This window comes from Haliotis rubra, unplaced genomic scaffold, assembly GCF_003918875.1.
Source record: "Haliotis rubra isolate DU_JTF1 unplaced genomic scaffold, ASM391887v1 Scf208, whole genome shotgun sequence".
Classification (NCBI taxonomy): domain Eukaryota; kingdom Metazoa; phylum Mollusca; class Gastropoda; order Lepetellida; family Haliotidae; genus Haliotis; species Haliotis rubra.
Genome location: NW_025766092.1, coordinates 642262 through 660641, shown reverse-complemented (window position 1 = coordinate 660641; position 18380 = coordinate 642262). Strand labels below are relative to the sequence as shown.

At 39.7% G+C, this 18380-nt stretch overlaps 1 long non-coding RNA gene across 3 annotated transcripts; it reads left to right on the top strand.

Moving 5' to 3' along the window:
* Positions 1-2892: 2892 nt before the first annotated feature.
* LOC124276349 lies at positions 2893-16637 on the top strand. 3 transcript variants are annotated; one of them, XR_006898524.1, is made up of 3 exons: positions 3710-3719; positions 13474-13479; positions 16520-16637. It is a non-coding gene; the product is annotated as an uncharacterized LOC124276349 (long non-coding RNA). The 3 variants fall into 3 exon arrangements; XR_006898523.1 differs by lacking the exons at positions 3710-3719; positions 13474-13479 and adding exons at positions 12954-12964; positions 14399-14402; XR_006898525.1 differs by lacking the exons at positions 3710-3719; positions 13474-13479 and adding an exon at positions 2893-2903.
* Positions 16638-18380: the final 1743 nt, after the last annotated feature.

Sequence of the window (18380 nt, the reverse complement as noted above, 5' to 3'; positions counted from 1 at the left end):
CGACAGCGACTCAGACCGAAGTCTCTCGTACCACGATATCAATATGGATCAGAACTGTCATACTTCGAGCCTACAAAGCTGCAGGACTCGACCCTCCAAGAGCATCTAATCCCCATGAAATTAGAGCACTGGCTTCGACACTCGCTCTACACGGAAATTGCTCGTTGAATACCATTATGGAGGGCTGCTTTTGGAAATCCGACATGGTGTTTGCTAACCACTATCTGAGAGATATCGCCACCGAGGACGTCTCAGGTATTCACCATTTCGGTCCCTTAGTCCTCACACAGCAGTTGACAGTTCCTCGCAGACGATGAGACATAGTCTCATGAGATTATTTCTGTATATACTATATCAGTATTATCTAGCTTACAACTCTACGGAGTTTTTGCTATTTATGTATATCTTAAGCCTACATTAGTCTTAAGCCCAGTACTTGTGTTACATGTACATTTGGGTCGCTTCTCCACTTTGGAGTCGCCTTATTATTATTATTATTATTATTATCATATTATCTTAATATTGTAGTACCCCCATCTATGGCAGCTGGTACAACTTATGTATTATAGCAGCAGGAATTATCTTAATTACAGTGCCATTATGAAGTTCCCGTAGGGGGTTATTACATATAAAAATCACTAATTAAAATCCAAAGTATCTGTTCCCACCTCCGTTCCTCGTGAGGATTCTACAAACAAAAAAGAGCATGAGTCAGGATAAGGGAAAAATATGTAATTTTCTGAATAAAATTCATATTTTATACTTATCCTGACTCATGAGGTAAGTTCTCCCATCCATCCCCACATGACACTTTGGATTTCCTGTAAATTCAAGTGTGGGGCTAAACAGGAGAGAGTAAACAGGAAGAGTAAAGCATGTGGGAAGTGGTGGCCGTCTTTCAGCCTTGTCGGAAGGGAGCAACTCTTGGTGAGTACTAATTAGTGATTTTACATTGAAGGGAGCTTCAATTAGGGAGATACAAGTGTTCCACTATGTTCGCAAGAAGAAGAAGACAAGCAAAAGAGCATGAGTCAGGATAAGTATAAAATATAAATTTTATTCAGAAAATTACATTTTTCTCCAGGTGTTCACTGGTACCTTGTTAGGCCCAGATGTACACTGGTCCTGTCATTCCCCAGGTATATACTGAAACCCTGTTATTCTCCAGGTGTTCACTGGTACCTTGTTAGACCCAGATGCACACTGATCCCGTTATTCCCCAGGTGTATACTGAAACCCTGTTATTCTCCAGGTGTTCACTGGTACCTTGTTAGGCCCAGATGTACACTGGTCCTGTTATTCCCCAGGTGAATACTGAAACCCTGTTATTCTCCAGGTGTTCACTGGTACCTTGTTAGGCCCAGATGTACACTGGTCCTGTTATTCCCCAGGTGAATACTGAAACCCTGTTATTCTCCAGGTGTTCACTGGTACCTTGTTAGGCCCAGATGTACACTGGTCCTGTTATTCCCCAGGTGAATACTGAAACCCTGTTATTCTCCAGGTGTTCACTGGTACCTTGTTAGACCCAGATGCACACTGATCCCGTTATTCCCCAGGTGTATACTGAAACCCTGTTATTCTCCAGTTGCAGATTGGTCCACTGTTATTCTTCAGGTGTATTTTGGTCCCCTGTTATTTTCCCGATGTACAGTGATCAGTGTTAATCCCCGACTGTACAGTGGTCCCGAGGAATGCACTGGCCCTCTGTTATTCCCCCTGTTGTTCCCAGGTGTGCAGTGATCCCTGTTGTTCCCCAATTGTACAGTGGTCCCCAGGTGTTATTCCCTACACACTGATTCTCTCTTGTTCCCAGGTGTACACTGGTCCCACTGATTCTCTCTTGTTCCCAGGTGTACACTGGTCCCCGACTGTACAGTGGTCCCGAGGAATGCACTGGCCCTCAGTTATTCCCCCTGTTGTTCCCAGGTGTGCAGTGATCCCTGTTGTTCCCCAATTGTACAATGGTCCCCAGGTGTTATTCCCTACACACTGATTCTCTCTTGTTCCCAGGTGTACACTGGTCCCGGAAGTGCTATTTCCACGTACAGCTACAACATAGAGTTCCAGCGAGCCATCGACAAGGCTGCAACAGGTCGTGAGGTGGAGACGATCAAGCTGTTTAAGCCAGAGAACAGCTCCCTTGGGTTCAGTGTGGTGGGGCTGAAGAGGGAGGAGCAGGGAGAGCTCGGCATCTACGTCCAGGACATCAACCCTGGGGGCATCGCGGCAAAGTAAGTGGACATGTATTTCATTGGCTGGAGCAGCATTTCTGCGATGTTTTGAAAAGTTTGATCTGAGAACTGATTGTTTTTCATACAAGTATCCTAACCCAGCATCTCAATCACGTCACAGGTTAATTTATGATGCTATTTTACGGTATCATGACAACTGTTTGTGCTGACCCCAGGATTAGCAGTGGTATTTTTACCTGAACTATGGTATACCTTTCTTAGTTTATTTTTGACAAAAAGAATGATGACAATTTTTATGGATATACAACTTCTTTTATTCTGTGAAGGGCGAGTTCAACATAGATTCTAATGTCATTTTCAAGCAAGTGATAACGACATAAGATTAAGAATCTTTGTCGAAAAATCGCCCTTCACAGAATAAGAGAAGTTGTATATCCATAAAAATTGTCTTCATTCTTCATCAACTTAACTTCTAAAATGCCCATCAAAGCAATATTTTTGACATACCTTATTCTTGTGAAAACACAAGTTATCACAACTCAGAACACCCTCTCCCATAGATTTACATCAATGCTTCTTTACAAATAATACAGCTTCATCGGTCCTGATGATCTGTGATGCTGAGAAGTACAGTGTCAGAACACAAGGACCCTTGGTTCTTTACTGTAACTCTCCATTAATCAGTTTTATTCAAGTCTTGTCTTGCTGGTCCAGCCCACTCTCAGTCCTTTAGTTAAGTGACTTTGACTGCAAGGTTTAGTCTCGGTTCAAATGCTAGTGCCAAGTATAGGTTTCTGATTCAAAGATAGTTACAACAGGACAAGAGCGGGCAAACACTACGCTGCCTAAGTTTAGGTGTACTCTTAAAAACTCTGGATTCGAAAATTAGATTGCTCAAGATTTAGATAAGATGCATGTTTAATGATGTTTACATTTTGAGGACATATTTGATGTATGTTCATTGTCTACAGGTTGTTTTCTACTATGTTTACTATGCCAACCATCTGTCATTATTGTTACCTCGTTACAAAAATGCATGGAATGCTAAAACATGTTGAAGAGCAGATTGCATTGCATTGTCAACTGTTATGGGGGAATCATGTGACTTCAGTGATCAGTTGACGTCAACAGAATGACATATTCTCATTCTGTGAAAGTACATGACTGTACCTCATCATGTTTAGCAGATGAATTCATTGAACAGGTAGTACCCTTTGTCACCATGTGAATCATCGATTGATCAACAAGATTATGGTCTCTGTCATGGTGAAGCAGATGACTTCAACAAGATAGTACTCTCTGTCGCCATGTGAAGCAGATGTGATCAACAAATTAGCAGAACAGAACTTGATCCCATTCCTGTGAAGCAGATCGTTCAACATTCCTATGTCAAAATTCTGTCACTGCTGTCACATGAAGCAGAAGCAGATGCCTGTCATAGTCTGATGCCTTCATCAACAAGATAGTACTCTCTGTCACAGTGAAGCAGATGACTTCATCAACAAGATAGTACTCTCTGTCATAGTGAAGCAGGTGACTTCATTGACAAGATAGTACTCTCTGTCATAGTTTGCATCAACAAGATGTACTCTCTGTCAAAGCAGATGACTTCATTGACAAGATACCCTCTGTCATAGTGAAGCAGATGAGCACAAGATGACTGCTGACTTCATCAACACTCTCTGTCAGTGAGACAGATGACTTCATCAACAAGATAGTACTCTCTGTCATGGTGAAGCAGATGACTTCATCAACAAGATAGTACTCTCTGTCATGGTGAAGCAGGTGACTTCATCAACAAGATAGTACTCTCTGTCACAGTGATAGTACTCTCTGTCATAGTGAAGCAGTGACTTCATCAACAAGATAGTACTCTCTGTCAGTGAAAGTGACTTTCATGAAGAACAAGAGCAGGTGACTTCATCATCACAAGATAGTACTCTCTGTCATAGTGAAGCAGGTGACTTCATCAACAAGATAGTACTCTGTCTGTCAAGTGAAGCAGGTGACTTCAACAAGATAGTATCATAGTGAAGCAGGTGACTTCATCAACAAGATAGTACTCTCTGTCATAGTGAAGCAGGTGACTTGATCAACAAGATAGTACTCTCTGTCATGGTGAAGCAGGTGACTTCATCAACAAGATAGTACTCTCTGTCATGGTGAAGCAGATGACTTGATCAACAAGACTATGGTCTCTGTCATGGTGAAGCAGGTGACTTCATCAACAAGATAGTACTCTCTGTCATAGTGAAGCAGGTGACTTCATCATCAAGATAGTACTCTCTGTCTCTGTCAGTGAAGCAGATGACTTGATCAACAAGATAGATAGTGAACAGATGACTTCATCAACAAGATAGTACTCTCTATGGTCTCTGTCATGAAGCAGGTGAAGCAGATGACTTCATCAACAAGATAGTACTCTCTGTCATGGTGAAGCAGATGACTTCATCAACAAGATAGTACTCTCTGTCATGGTGAAGCAGGTGACTTCATCAACAAGATAGTACTCTCTGTCATGGTGAAGCAGGTGACTTCATCAACAAGATAGTGGTCTCTGTCATAGTGAAGCAGATGACTTCATCAACAAGATAGTACTCTCTGTCATGGTGAAGCAGATGACTTCATCATGACAAGACTTATGGTACTCTGTCATGGTGAAGCAGATGACTTGATCAACAAGATAGTACTCTCTGTCATGGTGAAGCAGGTGACTTCATCAACAAGATAGTACTCTCTCTGTCATGGTGAAGCTGACTTCATCAACAAGATAGATAGTACTCTCATCATAGTGAAGCAGATGACTTCATCAACAAGATAGTACTCTCTGTCATGGTGAAGCAGATGACTTCATCAACAAGATAGTACTCTCTGTCATAGTGAAGCAGGTGACTTCATCAACAAGATAGTACTCTCTGTCATGGTGAAGCAGGTGACTTCATCAACAAGATAGTACTCTCTGTCATAGTGAAGCAGGTGACTTCATCAACAAGATAGTACTCTCTGTCATGGTGAAGCAGGTGACTTCATCAACAAGATAGTACTCTCTGTCATGGTGAAGCAGGTGACTTCATCGACAAGATAGTACTCTCTGTCATAGTGAAGCAGATGACTTGATCAACAAGATAGTACTCTCAGTCATAGTGAAGCAGATGACTTCATCAACAAGATAGTACTCTCTGTCATAGTGAAGCAGGTGACTTCATCAACAAGATAGTACTCTCTGTCATAGTGAAGCAGATGACTTCATCAACAAGATAGTACTCTCTGTCATAGTGAAGCAGGTGACTTCATCAACAAGATAGTACTCTCTGTCATGGTGAAGCAGGTGACTTCATCAACAAGATAGTACTCTCTGTCATCGGTGAAGCAGATGACTTCATCAACAAGATAGTACTCTGTCATGGTGAAGCAGGTGACTTCATCAACAAGATAGTACTCTCTGTCATGGTGAAGCAGGTGACTTCATCAACAAGATAGTACTCTCTGTCATGGTGAAGCAGGTGACTTCATCGACAAGATAGTACTCTCTGTCATAGTGAAGCAGATGACTTCATCAACAAGATAGTACTCTCTGTCATGGTGAAGCAGATGACTTGATCAACAAGATTATGGTCTCAGTCATGGTGAAGCAGATGACTTGATCAACAAGATTATGGTCTCTGTCATAGTGAAGCAGATGACTTCATCAACAAGATAGTACTCTCTGTCATGGTGAAGCAGGTGACTTCATCAACAAGATAGTACTCTCTGTCATAGTGAAGCAGATGACTTCATCATCAAGATAGTACTCTCTGTCATGGTGAAGCAGATGCCTTCTTCAACAAGATAGTACTCTCTGTCATAGTGAAGCAGGTGACTTCATCAACAAGATAGTACTCTCTGTCATAGTGAAGCAGATGACTTCATCAACAAGATAGTACTCTCTGTCATGGTGAAGCAGATGACTTCATCAACAAGATAGTACTCTCTGTCATGGTGAAGCAGATGACTTCATCAACAAGATAGTACTCTCTGTCATAGTGAAGCAGATGACTTCATCAACAAGATAGTACTCTCTGTCATGGTGAAGCAGATGACTTCATCAACAAGATTATGGTCTCTGTCATGGTGAAGCAGATGACTTCATCAACAAGATAGTACTCTCTGTCGCCATGTGTCAGTAGCAGACAAATCCCCATTCCTTCGTTCCCATTCCTGTGAATTGTTCCAGTAAACACTGCTATTTGCTACAAGCTGATCCAAACAACTACTGAGCATTGACTGCTGTCACATCTGGACCATGTTTAACCTTGGTGCTAGCTTCGTAATTACATAACAGACATACACCTTTTTATTTACATATATTTGGTTTCATGTTGATTGCAGCATAAGCTTAGATGACAAATAAATATATAAACAGTTGAAATGTGGAAAGATTTATTGAGAATTTTGACAGCTGTGAAGTAAGTTTCTTCCAGAGTCATTCAGAACTGGAGATATTCCAGAATTTAGTAGATTATTTGGAATTTATTATGATGCATCCACTGGCATCAATAACACCAATACCTCACTGTATTTCTTTCACTGGGTATCGTCATAATTAACCTCTTTCTGTAAGACGCAAGATGCAGAATGAGGAATAACATGGCATCCTGGGGAAAAAAAAAATCGTAAAATAGGCATGTACTCTTCTTACTCAAAAAATGAATGAGGCTTTAATTGTTAATTTATTGTAACCTTTCAAAGCTGACTGTGTTTCAGGGATTTGAAATTTCACACCAAAACTGTTTTTAGTGGAGAATTGCAGTGTACTCTAAGCTGAAATTGATACTGTCAAATGTTTCAAATCCATTATGGTCTGAAATGAGTTCTTGCATGTTAGGATCAATCATCTCAGGCACATGGTGGAGAGGGATTCATAAAGGGAGATAACCATGCTTGTCTTGGTAATGTGTGCCTTGGACATACTGGAGGGTATTGATCGGTTGGAGCTAGTTTGTGCAGAGGATGTGATGTGCTGTTTTCTGTACAACTTATTTCGATTGATTGAAATGTTTTGTGTTGCGTGCTGGAGATGTGTATTTAGATTCGACACTATGCAACCGTGGTGTTTGGGGCCATGTCTGATTGCCGCACTTTCCTTCAGCGAGCTTTCAGGATGATTTCTGGGCATTTAGCACTTTATGGTGACACAGTTTGTTTTTTATCAAGTCAAATATATAAAAACTCAGCATTCAAAATTGGAAAGCAACATATTCCTTTATCAAAGGAGATGACTAGATGCGTAAGATGCGTAATTTTGAGTCAGTAAAGTTTGTTAACTTTTCACTTATAGATCCACCTGTATGAATTTCTTCAGTGTGGACCAGACAATCCAGTGAGTGATAGTGTAATCCACACACACTTACACTCATCGCATACAGACACACACTTTTAAATTGCCATGAAATTGCAGTAATTTTGAAGATGATGTTATGCCCTGTCTCGCCTCTCATCACCTAGTTTGTTTGAAGATCTTTTGAAGACATTTTATTTGAGTGTGTACTTTATCTGTAAGGATATTTCCATGTTGAAATACAAGCGCGTAGGTGAGTCATGTATGATACAGCTGAACAACGTTTCATCATCGACATCATCTATTGCCCAATATCATCAAATGCCATTTGTAAGTGTCAGTAGACTTTTAGAGCTACAAGCTGGCATTCTATTTAGATCAGGACATTTTATTGTCATATTGAATTAATTTGTATGGGTTCACATACAAATTAAATCTGTAAATCTTGTATATATAGTTTGTTTTCTACATCTGTCTTTAGACACCTGAAGAAGGGGCAAGAAGTAGCCCAGAAACGTGGTATACAATAAACAAGAAATTGCCATCCATATACTCGTCTTATATGGGTTCACATAGATATTTAGTTTAAATATAACTCAAATTTCAAAACTCTTACTGCCCTTCCTCGACAACACAATGTGTTAATATTGAAGGCTGAAAGGGAAATCTGGATTGTAGTAGGCTGTAGAAAGAACAGTTCCTTTTATGTTTCCACTCATGAAAGATTAATTTCAGATATATTTTTGTAAGTGGTTTGAGTTAACTTGTGGTTGTCAGATATCAGTAATCTTTGAGAGCAACACATATTACACAAGACAACAGACCTAACTCATACACCTTGTTAGCAGGGATAGGTGTCTAGCAAGGGCATGATGCTGTACCCTGATACCATAACCTGGTGCAGCATTGTACTGTAACCTGATGCAGCACCTTGGTACTGTAACCTGATGCAGCACCTTGGTACCGTAACCTGATGCAGCACCTTGGTACCGTAACCTGGTGCAGCACCTTTATACTGTAACCTGGTGCAGCACCTTGGTACCGTAACCTGGTGCAGCACCTTCATACTGTAACCTGATGCAGCACCTTTGTACTGTAACCTGGTGCAGCACCTTTGTACTGTAACCTGATGCAGCACCTTGGTACCGTAACCTGGTACAGCGTAACCTGGTGCAGCACGTAACCTTGCAGCACCTTGGTACTGTAACCTGATGCAGCACCTTGGTACCGTAACCTGGTGCAGCACCTTGGTACCGTAACCTGATGCAGCACCTTGGTACCGTAACCTGGTGCAGCCCTGGTACCGTAACCTGGTGCAGCGCCTTGGTACCATAACCTGGTGCAGCACCTTGGTACTGTAACCTGGTGCAGCACATTGATACCGTAACCTGGTGCAGCACCTTGGTACTGTAACCTGGTGTAGCACCTTGATACTCTAACCTGGTGCAGCACCTTGGTACTATAACCTGGTGCAGCACCTTGGTACTGTAACCTGATGCAGTAACTGCATTCTGTAACCTGATGCAGCACCTTGATACTGTAACCTGATGCAGCACATTGGTAACAGTAGCTGCATACTGTAACATGATGCAGTAGCTGCATACTGTAAAATGATGCAGCTCTTTGGTACTGTAACCTGATACAGTACCATCATACTGTAACATGATGCAGTACCTTGATACTCCATCTTAGTACAGCATGAAGGAGATTGGGCTAAAGAATAAATCATTTAATCTCTAATTCAAGTCTCTGAAGCTCAGAATTTATCACTTTCCTTACCATTAAACATGTACATGTCCATTAAACTGGTACCGTGTTATATCGACACATCTACACCAAGCCCCAACATAATATACAGCACTTTGCACTGCTGAAGCCATTGAGCATGTTGAGCCCATAAACTTCATGAGATGATTATTTGATATTTCTTTTCACCCTCTTCAACATCTTCAGTCATGAATTACCTTCCAGTTAAAAAATTCAACACAAGGTATTTCTATCAAGCAAGTTGTTGCCTGAATATATATTATCTGCTTTGGAAGAAACTACACTGTGATACACCAGAGGAGCTTGGTAGATTTATTGCATGTCAAACCCAAGACATTGAAGCAACTTTTACAATCTATTGTTTTTCATCTTTAAAACCTCTAAACATGGATGCAGTTACTAATGTATTACAAATATTGAACAAGAATGATGCAGTGGTTTGTGAATCATGCACTTGGAAAAACACACAAATTAGCTGCTTAGAATCATCAGCATTGAGGAAGTGGTCTTCGGTTTGGTGATATCAATATGATATCAGTGATCAAATATCAAGGTTTTAGGAAGACTAACTGTGTCTTGTACAAGTGCTGGATGGTTTTAGGACAAATAAGGTGTGTTTTGAGAAACAATAAAAAACCTGTTGATAATACCAGCCTCTTCCTGCTTCAAGAAACAATATAAAAGCTGCTGATATTACCAGTACCTTCCATCTTCAAGAAACAATATAAAAGCTGCTGATATTACCAGTATCTTCCTGCTTCAAAGAACAAAACCATATAAAAGCTGTTTATATTACCAGTATCTTCCTGCTTCAAGAAACAATATAAAACTGTTGATATTACCAGTATCTTCCTGCTTCAAGAAACAATATAAAAGCTGTTGATAATACCAGTATCTTCCTGCTTCAAGAAACAATATAAAACTGTTGATATTACCAGTATCTTCCTGCTTCAAGAAACAATATAAAAGCTGTTGATAATACCAGTATCTTCCTGCTTCAAGAATCAATATAAAAGCTGTTGATAATACCAGTATTGTCTTGCTTCAAGAAACAATATAAAAGCTGTTGATAATAGCAGTATCTTCCTGCTTCAAGAAACAATATAAAAGCTGTTGATAATACCAGTCTCTTCCTGCTTCAACTGACAATATAAAAGCTATTGATAATACCAGTCTCTTCCTGCTTCAAGAAACAATATAAAAGCTGTTGATAATACCAGTATCTTCCATTTTCAAGAAACAACATAAAAGCTGTTGATGGTACCAGTATCTTCCTGCTTCAAATTGTTTTATAAAAGCTGTTGATAATACCAGTCTCTTCCTGCTTCAAGAAACAATATAAAAGCTGTTGATAATACCAGTATTGTCCTGCTTCAAGAAACAATACAAAAGCTGTTGATAATACCAGTATCTTCCTGCTTCAAGAAACAATATAAAAGCTGTTGATAATACCAGTATCTTCCTGCTTCAAGAAACAATATAAAAGCTGTTGATAATACCAGTATCTTCCTGCTTTAAAAAACAATATAAAAGCTGTTGATAATACCAGTATCTTCCTGCTTGAAGAAACAATATAAAAGCTGTTGATAATACCAGTATCTTCCTACTTCAAGAAACAATATAAAAGCTGTTGATAATACCAGTATCTTCCTACTTCAAGAAACAATATAAAAGCTGTTGATAATACCAGTATCTTCCTACTTCAAGAAACAATATAAAAGCTGTTGATAATACCAGTATCTTCCTACTTCAAGAAACAATATACAAGCTGTTGATAATACCAGTATCTTCCTACTTCAAGAAACAATATAAAAGCTGTTGATAATACCAGTATCTTCCTACTTCAAGAAACAATATAAAAGCTGTTGATAATACCAGTATCTTCCTACTTCAAGAAACAATATAAAAGCTGTTGATAATACCAGTATCTCCCTGCTTCAACAGACAATATATAGCTGCTGATAATACCAGTCCCATAAAGCTTCATGAGATCACAATATAAAAGCTTTTGATAATACCAGTATCTCCCTGCTTCAACAGACAATATATAGCTGCTGATAATACCAGTATCTCCCTGCTTCAACAGACAATATATAGCTGCTGATAATACCAGTATCTCCCTGCTTCAACAGACAATATATAGCTGCTGATAATACTCTTCTTGCTTGAGGCAACTATCTTAGTGTTTGTGACCATTACCAGTCTTGGTATCTGATGTATCAGTCCATACCAGTTTGTACAATGAGTTGATTTGTCGACAAATTATTTTTGTTCAGTTTCTGAATTGTTTGAGATTATATATTTCCTAAACCCAGACATTCAAAGCGTAACCTCATGTCATACAAGAAACCATTTGTATTGCACAGTCATAAACAAAGATACTTTTTCCGGCTGGAACGCTTTCAAACTTTTTCAAACTGGAGTTGAGAGCAACAAATGCAGAGATTAAAACATTGTGTACTGTGGTTCCTTTGAGTATATTTTGGCACTTGTCTTATAAATATCTGTCTTGCATTTCCCATGATAATGTTGTGATGTATAATTGTTGTTTAGCAAGGATGCTGTGTCGTCTATTCCTCCTGATACTGTATCTTGTTGTGTCCATGTTAATGTCTTGTTAACTAAGACACTTCCCATGAGGCCTTTCAGAGAAATAGGTTTGAAAGAAGTGACAACATTGTGTCTGTTTGCCAACACCAGCTGGAGATTGTTTTTTAGAAGATGTTCCCGGATAATCTATTGCCTTGCCGTTTGCCAAGGATGGCCATGCTCCCCTAGGCATCATCCAAAAAGTTATTTGAGGAGATTGTTTACTGGAAGAAAATGTTTCTCAATGTGGTCTCAGTGCCACTCTTTATCAAATTTCAATTGTTGTGTCTGAGCATATGCATGTAATATCAGCCTGTTATTGTATATATTCCATCTGCATGGTCTGCTTGGTCTTCAGCGTTCTAACATACAGTCTGGGCGAAATGGCAAATTTGCCAAGATGCTGGTATGCCCAGTTGTTGGTACAGACTGGTATGTACTGATTGAGAGTCTAACCTTCCTCACATTTGCCACAACTATGTTTGTCGGGAATCTATTTGAGTGTTACTCTTGCCCCAAATTTGACATTGAATGCTTTTCAAAATGAAAACATATAGGAGCATTACTCAAGATTATGTGTGCATCATTTAAGATAAAGTGTAGATTATTCAAGATTAAGTGTGCATTATTCAAGATTTAAGTGTGCATTATTCAAGATTAAGTGTGTATCATTCAAGATTTATTGCACATTATTCATGATTTAAATGTGCATCATTCAAGATTAAGTGTGCATTGTTCCAAATTAAGTGAGCATGTTCATTTTGTGCTTATTCTGACACTCAACTTTTGATCATTAGATTGAGAATGATTCTTCTATATGGACTATTGCAGTATTCAACATTTGGATATGTAAGGACTTACTTTGACATTTATGGCGATGTTCAACTCTTTCTCCCTCCCACACTCTCACTCAACTACCCAACCACCTAAACACCCAAACATAATCACTAAACCACCGACCAAACCACTCACTCAACTTACACACTCAAGATTCAAGCTCCTTAGCAGCCAGGATTTGCATCTCAGCCAGGATTTGCATCTCATATGTTTAAGCTTTATGTTCATTCCTTACACTTACTTTGCCAGAACATGATGCGTGATGGTTCCTCAGAGTGGGAAACATGGGTCCATTTGTTCACTTTCTATCCTGGTGAGGAGAGTTTGAACACACTCACTCGCTTGCGCGCTAGCTCACGCGCTCGCTCACTCACTCACTCACTCACTCACTCACTCATTCATCAAGTTGACTTTCTGTGACACAACTGGAACAAGTGGCATTTAAAAAACAACTCCAAAATGTGTTTGTTTGCATCTGATTCTGAACTGGATCGAAACCTTGACAATGCGTCCATGTTTACCATGGATGTCGTTCAAGTACAAAACCTTTCAAAGGTCTTCAGTTAGTGCCTCTTCAAGTTTAATCCAGTGGGAATAAATCCTCGGGTCTTGTCGATCTCGGATTATAATTTGATTGTGCGCTGCTGGAAATGACACATTTTAGTTTAAGTGTTCATATATGACCTGTTCTTTGACAACTGGATATATTTCTTGCCCTGTAATATATGCCCTGAAGTAGAAAACCCCTAGCTGTATGCAAGATGTCAGCTTCAGGTCCATCAGGGAATGTCCAGTTTTTCTCTCAGTTTGAAACTTTCAACTGCTATACCCAAACAGTCTTTTTCCCATCCTCAGGGGCGGTGGGGTAGCATAAGGGTTAAAGCGTTCGCTTGTCATGCCAAAGACCCGGGTTTGATACCAACGTGGGTACAGTAGGTGAAGTCCATTTCTTGTGTCCCCCCCCCGTGATATTGCTGGAATATTGCTAAAAGCGGCGTAAAACCATTCTCTCTCGAAGTATGCAGTAGGATGGCTTGGAATATATGGAATTCAGTTCAGATCACATTTTCAAAAGTTTTGACATTGTAACTATCTCCAGCTGGGCATATGAAGAGTTTTTGGCCACAATTAGGAGACTGAAAGGACTTTGGCAAGGTCGATGAATCTGAAGAACACCTCAAACTTCATTGTTGAAATTCAATTTCAGCGAATTGGTGTCAAGGCAGTTTTTACAACTTTGATGTAATCAATATATATTAGATTTTAGGAGACCTATGTGAGTGTCTTTGTCTCAGAAAGGTGGTATTGTTGCTTTGTGTTGGATGATTTAGACCAAGCTGCTGTCCTCGTGATGTGTAAATCTACTAATGTCCGGAATTTAATTGACTGTGAAGATATTGACTTTGCGTCCATGACAGGTTGTGCACCTGGGATCTTGTTCTTAATGAAATTTTCACTTTTGATGTTTTCCATTTTAGCTTTTTGCGAATCCACTCACTTCAGTCTTAGGGATGTTGAGGGGTGGTGGGGTAGCCTAGTGGTTAAAGCATTCACTCATCACAGGTTTTATTCTCCACATGGGTACAATGTGTGAAGCGCATTTCTGATGTCCCCAGCTATGATATTGCTGGAATATTGCTTAAAACGACGTAAAGCTTAACTCACTCACTCACTTTGGGGGGCGGTGGGGTAGCCTGGTGGTTAAAGCGTTCGCTCGTCACGTCGAAGGCCCGGGTTCGATTCCCCACATGGGTACAATGTATGAAGCTCATTTCTGGTGTCCCCCGCTGGGATATTGCTGGAATATTGCTAAAAGCGGTGTGGAACCATACTCACTCACTCACTCACTCACTCACTCACTCACTCACTCACTCACTTAGGGATGTTGAAGTTAGACATTATCGTTTAACTGTCTACTTACTTCAAGCATGAAACATGGTTTGGATTGACTAACGGGATCTGGTGGTGAGGTCCGCTGACCTCGTTGAGATATTAATACATATCCCAAATTCATGGGTCAATGCTACATCATGTTAATCACTGGATTCTCTGTTCTAGACTTGATTTTTACATATCACTATCATGTTAGCTGAAATGCTGCTTTTTGTGATGGTAAAAACAAACAAAAGCTCTGGACAGTTATTGAAGTAGGATAGGGTTGGTGCCACTGTCTACTTAGTTCCGTCTAGAGTGGTGTTGAAGTAGGATAGTTAATTATGGTGTCACTGTCACCACTAACTTCAGCGAGGAGAGGTGCTGAAGTAGAATAGACCGTTATGGTGCCACTATTTACTTACTTCAGTCTTTTGGGGTGTTGAAGTAGGATAGACCGTTATGGTGCCACTATCAACTTAGTTCAGTCTTTTGGGGTGTTGAAGTAGGATGACCTTATCGTATCTATCTACTTACTTCAGTCTTTTGGGGTGTTGAAGTAGGATAGACCGTGCCACTATATGGTGCCACTATCAACTTAGTTCAGTCTTTTGGGGTGTTGAAGTAGGATAGACCGTTATGGTGCCACTATCTACTTAGTTCAGTCTTTTGGGGTGTTGAAGTAGGATAGATAGACCGTTATGGTGCCACTATCTACTTACTTCAGTCTTTTGGGGTGTTGAAGTAGGATAGATGGTGCTTATGGTGCCACTATCTACTTAGTTCAGTCTATTTGGGGTGTTGAAGTAGTAGGGATATGGTGACTTAGTTCAGTTATGGTGCCACTATCTACTTACTTCAGTCTTTTGGGGTGTTGAAGTAGGATAGACCGTTATGGTGCCACTATCTACTTAGTTCAGTCTTTAGGTGTATTGAAGTAAGATAGACCGTTATGGTGCCACTATCTACTTAGTTCAGTCTTTAGGTGTATTGAAGTAGGATAGACCGTTATGATGCCACTATCAACTTAGTTCAGTCTTTAGGTGTATTGAAGTAGGATAGACTGTTATGGTGCCACTATGTACTTACTTCAGTCTTTAGGTGTATTGAAGCAGGATAGACCAGTTCAGTTATGGTGCCACTATCTACTTAGTTCAGTCTTTAGGTGTATTGAAGCAGGATAGACCGTTATGGTGCCACTATCTACTTAGTTCAGTCTTTAGGTGTATTGAAGCAGGATAGACCGTTATGGTGCCACTATCTACTTAGTTCAGTCTTTAGGTGTATTGAAGCAGGATAGACCGTTATGGTGCCACTATCTACTTAGTTCAGTCTTAGGGGTGTTGAAGTAGGATAGACCGTTATGGTGCCACTATCAACTTAGTTCAGTCTTTTGGGGTGTTGAAGTAGGATAGACCTTATGGTGCCACTATCTACTTAGTTCAGTCTTTAGGTGTATTGAGGCAGGAAGGACCGTTATGGTGCCACTATCTACTTAGTTCAGTCTTTAGGTGTATTGAAGCAGGATAGACCGTTATGGTGCCACTATCTACTTAGTTCAGTCTTTAGGGGTGTTGAAGCAGGATAGACCGTTATGGTGCCACTATCTACTTAGTTCAGTCTTTAGGTGTATTGAAGCAGGATAGACCGTTATGGTGCCACTATCTACTTAGTTCAGTCTTTAGGGGTGCTGGTCTACTTTTTCACAATTGCAATTCACAGTATACTGGATCATATTTTGTCAGTACAGTTAAGAAAAATTGTAAACCTTGTCCAAAAAAACATTCCCTGTAATCTGATATAGTGTCATGGACAGTGATAAGATCACAATGGGCTGCAAGCCATTGTGATACAATTTGTTTGGGATATTATACTTGATTTGACCTAAGTGATGTATCCTGTGGAAGCCAGTGGTTGGTTGTGAAGGATTTATCTGGACCAGGGGCTCCTTTCACGAAGCAACCTATACTAAGGTTAACCTTAACTCCCATTCTGTCACATTGCACTAAGGTTTCCTTAGTGACGTACCATAACCTTTGTCCTTTGTGAAAGGAGGCCCTGGAATATTGCTGAGTGCAACGTGTAACATCAAACAAACAAACAAACAAACAAACAAACATAGAAACTATAACTGCAACCTCTGATGTGGGAAACTGAGCAGAATTAGAGTTTTAAAACCATATTTCTCCTCTGTCACTATGCGTTTGTTTCTTAATTTCAAACAGGTAGAGTACAATGAAAACAAAATTGCTCCTTTCACGAAGCAACCTTTACTAAGGTTAACCTTAACTCCCATTCTATAACATTGCACTAAGGTTACTTTAGTGACTTACGATCACCTTCGTGCTTTGTGAAAGGAAGCCCTGATCTGAGGCAGATATTCAAGCCAAAGTGAATTGGAATAGAATTTGTCTCAACTGATGTTAACATGATTAATATATTGTATGTATTTGGGACTTTGAGTTGACTTATTTTACAGTGATAACTGAAAATAATGAACAAGTTTTAATGCTTAGTTCTGTGTTAAGTTGTTATCATACCTGGCTAGTCTGTCATACAGACCCAGAAGCAAATATATCCAAGAAAGCCCACGCAAATCTAGAAAATGTGGCAAGTCTAGATTTCCACAGCTACATTTCTGAACATGAAGAAAGTCTCAGGGCTCCTTTTCATTATATATTTTTTTTTTCACTCTGAGCTTTTTTTCCTGTAAAATATGATCATTTCAGAGACTAGTTGTTAGTCTAATACCTGGCTATCATATCTCTGAATTTAAGAATTTAATAATCTAATTTTTAAACTTAATGATAGTTTTTCCCTGGTATACCTGATGTAGCAGTTAGTCCTGAGCTGATGTTTCTAATTGCCTTAATTTGGGCTTAGCATCCCAGAGGCGGGAGTCCTGTGTCTTAGTGACACTGCTTATACCAACCACCAGGTACATAACCCCATTTTCTGTGCGAAGTACACATTATGTTTGGAATCGTATGGTAAATCTCCAAATCATCATCATCAACTCCATTTTGAGTGAGTGAGTATGGTTTTATGCCGTTTTTAACAGTATTCCAGCAATATCTCGCCAGGGGACACCAGAAATGGGATTCTCACATTATATCCATGTGGGCAATCAAACCTGGGTCTTCGTAGACGAGCCATTGCTTAAACACTAGGCTACCCAACCACCCCAATTCCATGTTGAAATAGACATGACAGTCTCATAATATAACCGTTAAACCCACCATGGCAAGAGTACATGGTTGTGAACGCCAGTATGTATATTTATCAGTCCTTAAAAGCCGATACATATTGAAGTCATTTCTTGCAAATAATATGTTAACAACAAAAGTAACAGAGAGGGGAAATTTATACATGTAATATGAGGTACAGATTGCTTCTGAGAATCATTTACTCGCGAGAAAACCCTGAAGGCAACAGATTGAAGTCGCTAACATTGTTCAGTATAATTCTGGTACACAAGCACTCCATCCTATTAACAGCCAATTAGAAAACAGTGGTCTGTTAGTGGGTGTGGCTCAAACTCATCCAGATCTATAACACATCAATGTACAAAAATGCTCTATGAACCAATCAAATGTCACAGAATAAATTAGATGTATTTATTGTTAAATACTTTTTGGTACCAGTGGTCAATGGCTTGATTAATTGTGATGTTTGTTTGTTAGTATATCTTCATGAGGACAGAATTGACTGATGTATTTCAGCCTATGTGATTCTTCTCAGTGAGAGGAGTCTGTATCGATATGTCAGTCCTATCACTAAAACATGGTTATACAACTGCAGGA